The 4,863-nt window shown below is 33.2% G+C and overlaps 1 long non-coding RNA gene across 1 annotated transcript; it reads right to left on the reverse strand.

Annotated features, from left to right (window-relative positions):
- Positions 1 to 2,352: 2,352 nt before the first annotated feature.
- LOC118477551 lies at positions 2,353 to 3,729 on the reverse strand. The gene is made up of 2 exons (XR_004858462.1): positions 3,636 to 3,729; positions 2,353 to 2,913 (listed from the first exon to the last, which is right to left on the reverse strand). It is a non-coding gene; the product is annotated as an uncharacterized LOC118477551 (long non-coding RNA).
- Positions 3,730 to 4,863: the final 1,134 nt, after the last annotated feature.

A 4,863-nucleotide genomic window follows, 5' to 3' on the forward strand; every position in this document is an offset into this window, starting at 1 on the left:
TTTTTAAAACTTGGCCGTTTTCAGTCTTTCATGACTTGATGTTTTTTTAAAACTTGGCCGTTTTCAGTCTTGCATGACTTGGTGTTTTTTTTTTATCATGGCCGTTTTCAGTCTTTCATGACTGGATGGATGGTTCTTTTTTAACTTGGACCTTTTTTAGTCTTTCATGACTTGGTGGTTTTTTTTTAACTTGGCCGTTTTCAGTCTTTCATGACTTGAAAGTTTTTTTTTTAAATTGACCGTTTTCAGTCTTTAACGACTTGAAAGTTCTTTTTTAAGTTGGCCGTTTTCAGTCTTTCATGACCTGATGTGTTTTTTTTTTTATATCTTGGCCCTTTTCAGTCTTTCATGACTTGAAAGTTTTTTTAACTTGGCCGTTTTCAGTCCTTGATGACTTGGATGTTTTTTTTTAACTTGGCCGTTTTCAGTCTTTCATGACCTGATGTGTTTTTTTTTTTAATATCTTGGCCCTTTTCAGTCTTTCATGACTTGAAAGTTTTTTTAACTTGGCCGTTTTCAGTCCTTGATGACTTGGATGTTTTTTTTTAACTTGGCCGTTTTCAGTCTTTCATGACTAAATGCTGTTTTAAACTTGGCCGTTTTCAGTCTTTCATGACTTGAAATTGAAAGTTTTTTTTTTTTTTACTTGGCCATTTTCAGTCTTTCATGACTTGATGGATGGTTCTTTTTTAACTTGGCCGTTTTCAGTCTTTCATGAGTTGATGGTTTTTTTCGCTTGGCCGTTTTCAGTCGTTCATGACTTGATGGCTTTTTAAAAACTGGGCCGTTTTTAGTCTTTCAAGACTAGGTTTTTTTTTAACATGGCCGTTTTCAGTCTTTCATGACTTGAAAGTTCTTTTTTCGCTTGGCTGTTTTCAGTCTTTCATGACTTGAAAGTTAAAAAAAAAAAAACTTGGCCGTTTTCAGTCCTTGATGACTTGGATGGTTTTTTTAAAACTTGGCCGTTTTCAGTCTTTCATGACTAAATTATGTTTTTAACTTGGCCGTTTTTAGTCTTTCATGACCTGATGGCTTTTTTTTAACATGGCCGTTTTCAGTCTTTCATGACTTGATGGATGGTTCTTTTTTAACTTGGCCGTTTTCAGTCTTTCATGACTTGAAAGTTTTTTTTTTTTTAACTTGACCGTTTTCAGTCTTTCATGACTTGATGAGTTTTCTAACTTGGGCCGTTTTTAGTCTTTCATGACCTGATGTTTTTTTTTAGCTTGGCCGTTTTTAGTCTTTCATGACTTGATGGCTTTTTAAAAAAATGGCCGTTTTCAGTCTTTCATGACCTGATGACTTTGTTTTTTTTAGCTTGGCCCTTTTCAGTCTTTCATGACTTGAAAGTTTTTTTTAACTTGGCCGTTTTCAGTCTTTCATGACCTGATGTTTTTTTTAATTGGCCGTTTTCAGTCTTTCATGACTTGAAAGTTAAAAAAAAAAAACTTGGCCGTTTTCAGTCTTTATTGACTTGAAAGTTTTCTTTTAAAAACTTGGCCGTTTTCAGTCTTTCATGACCTGATGGGTTTTTTTTTTAACTTGGCCGTTTTCAGTCTTTCATGACTTCAGAGGTTTTTTTTAAAACTTGGCCGTTTTTAGTCTTTCATGACTTGAAAGTTTTTTTTGTTTAATTGACCGTTTTCAGTCTTTCACGACTTGAAAGTTCTTTTTTTAACTTGGCCGTTTTCAGTCTTTCATGACTTGATGTTTTTTTAAAACTTGGCCGTTTTCAGTCTTGCATGACTTGGTGTTTTTTTTTTATCATGGCCGTTTTCAGTCTTTCATGACTGGATGGATGGTTCTTTTTTAACTTGGCCGTTTTCAGTCTTTCACGACTTGAAAATTCTGTTTTAAAACTTGGTCGTTTTCAGTCTTTCACGACTTGAAAGTTCTTTTTTAACTTGGCCGTTTTCAGTCTTTCATGACTAGATGTTTTTTTAAAACTTGGCCGTTTTCAGTCTTTCACGACTTGAAAGTTCTTTTTTAACTTGGCCGTTTTCAGTCTTTCATGACTAGATGTTTTCTTAAAACTTGGCCGTTTTCAATCTTTCATGACCTGATGTGTTTTTTTTTTTATATCTTGGCCCTTTTCAGTCTTTCATGACTTGAAAGTTTTTTTAACTTGGTCGATTTCAGTCCTTGATGACTTGGATTGTTTTTTTTTAACTTCGCCGTTTTCAGTCTTTCATGTCTAAATGCTGTTTTAAACTTGGCCGTTTTCAGTCTTTCATGACTTGAAATTGAAAGTTTTTTTTTTTTACTTGGCCATTTTCAGTCTTTCATGACTTGATGGATGGTTCTTTTTTAACTTGGCCGTTTTCAGTCTTTCATGAGTTGATGGTTTTTTTCGCTTGGCCGTTTTCAGTCGTTCATGACTTGATGGCTTTTTAAAAACTGGGCCGTTTTTAGTCTTTCAAGACTAGATTTTTTTTTTAACATGGCCGTTTTCAGTCTCTCATGACTTGAAAGTTCTTTTTTCGCTTGGCTGTTTTCAGTCTTTCATGACTTGAAAGTTTTAAAAAAAAAACTTGGCCGTTTTCAGTCTTTATTGACTTGAAAGTTTTCTTTTAAAAACTTTGCCGTTTTCAGTCTTTCATGACCAGATGTTTTTTTTTTTTAGCTTGGCCCTTTTCAGTCTTTCATGACTTGAAAGTTTTTTTAACTTGGCCTTTTTCAGTCCTTGATGACTTGGATTGTTTTTTTTTTAACTTGGCCGTTTTCAGTCTTTCATGACTAAATTCTGTTTTTAACTTGGCCGTTTTTAGTCTTTCATGACTAAATTCTGTTTTTAACTTGGCCGTTTTTAGTCTTTCATGACCTGATGGCTTTTTTTTAACATGGCCGTTTTCAGTCTTTCATGACTTGATGGATGGTTCTTTTTTAACTTGGCCGTTTTCAGTCTTTCATGACCTGATGTTTTTTTTTTTTTTTTTAGCTTGGCCCCTTTTCAGTCTTTCACGACTTGAAAGTTCTTTTTTTAACTTGGCCGTTTTCAGTCTTTCATGACTTGATGTTTTTTTCTAAAAACTTGGCCGTTTTCAGTCTTTCATGACTTGAAAGTTGTTTTTTTTTAACTTGACCGTTTTCAGTCTTTCACGACTTGATGGTTTTTCTTTAACTTTTCTGTTTTCAGTCTTTCATGACTTGAAAGTTTTTTAAAACTTGGCCGTTTTCAGTCTTGCATGACTTGATGGTTTTTTTTAACTTGGCCGTTTTCAGTCTTGCATGACTTTGTGGTTTTTTTTTATCATGGCCGTTTTCAGTTTTTCATGACTGGATGGATGGTTCTTTTTTAACTTGGCCGTTTTCAGTCTTTCATGACTTGAAAGTTCTTTTTAATTTGGCCGTTTTCAGTCTTTCATGACTAGATGTTTTTTTTTAACTTGGACGTTTTCAGTCTTTCACGACTTGATGATTTTTTTTAACTTGGCCGTTTTCAGTCTTTCATGACTTGATGGTTTTTTTCTAAAAACTTGGCCGTTTTCAGTCTTTCATGACTTGAAAGTTGTTTTTTTTTAACTTGACCGTTTTCAGTCTTTCACGACTTGATGGTTTTTCTTTAACTTTTCTGTTTTCAGTCTTTCATGACTTGAAAGTTTTTAAAAACTTGGCCGTTTTCAGTCTTGCATGACTTGAAAGTTCTTTTTAATTTGGCCGTTTTCAGTCTTTCATGACTAGATGTTTTTTTTAACTTGGCCGTTTTCAGTCTTTTATGACTTGATGGGTTTTTTTTTATAACTTGGCCATTTTCAGTCTTTCATGACTTGATGGTTTTTGTAACTTGGCCGTTTTCAGTCTTTCATGACTTGATGGTTTTTTTTAACTTGGCCGTTTTCAGTCTTTCATGACTTGATGGATTTTTTTAAAAACTTAGCCGTTTTCAGTCTTCAATGACTTGATGGCTTTTTTAACTTTGCCGTTTTCAGTCTTTCATGACTTGATGGTTTTTCTAACTTGGCCGTTTTCAGTCTTTTATGACTTGATGGTTTTTTTTTATAACTTGGCCATTTTCAGTCTTTCATGACTTGATGGTTTTTGTAACTTGGCCATTTTCAGTCTTTCATGACTTGATGGTTTTTATAACTTGGCCATTTTCAGTCTTACATGACTTGATGGGTTTTTTTAAACATCGCCGTTTTCAGTCTTACATGACTTGATGTTTTTTTTTAACTTGGCCGTTTTCAGTCTTTCATGACTGGATGATTTTTTAAAACTTGGCCGTTTTCAGTCTTACATGACTTGATGGCTTTTTTTAACGAAGCCACTTTCAATCTTTCAGGACTTGATGAATTTTTTTAAAAAATTGGTCGTTTTCAGTCTTTCATGGTGGTTTTTCTAACTTGGCCGTTTTCAGTGTTTCATGACTTGTTGGTTTTTTTTTTAAACATGGCCGTTTTCAGTCTGTCATGACTTGACTGCTTTTTTTTTTTAACTTGGCCGTTTTCAGTCTTTCATGACTTGATGTTTTTTTTAAAACTTGGCCGTTTTCAGTCTTTCATGACTTGATAAAAAAAAAAAACTTTGTCGTTTTCAGTCTGTCATGACTTTATTGTTTTTTTACTTGGCCTTGTGCTATTGGTGTTGCTGGTATTCAATTTGTATTAGTATTGATGTTGTATTAGTATTCAATTTGTATTAGTATTGATGTTGTATTAGTATTCAATTTGTATTAGTATTGATGTTGTATTAGTATTCAATTTGTATTAGTATTCAGCTTGTATTAGTATTCAATTTGTATTAGTATTGATGTTGTATTAGTATTCAATTTGTATTAGTATTCAGCTTGTATTAGTATTCAATTTGTATTAGTATTGATGTTGTGTTATTATTTCAATTTGTATTAGTATTGATCCGGACTCC

The sequence above is a fragment of the Aplysia californica genome, unplaced genomic scaffold (assembly GCF_000002075.1).
Source record: "Aplysia californica isolate F4 #8 unplaced genomic scaffold, AplCal3.0 scaffold00135, whole genome shotgun sequence".
Classification (NCBI taxonomy): Eukaryota; Metazoa; Mollusca; class Gastropoda; order Aplysiida; family Aplysiidae; genus Aplysia; species Aplysia californica.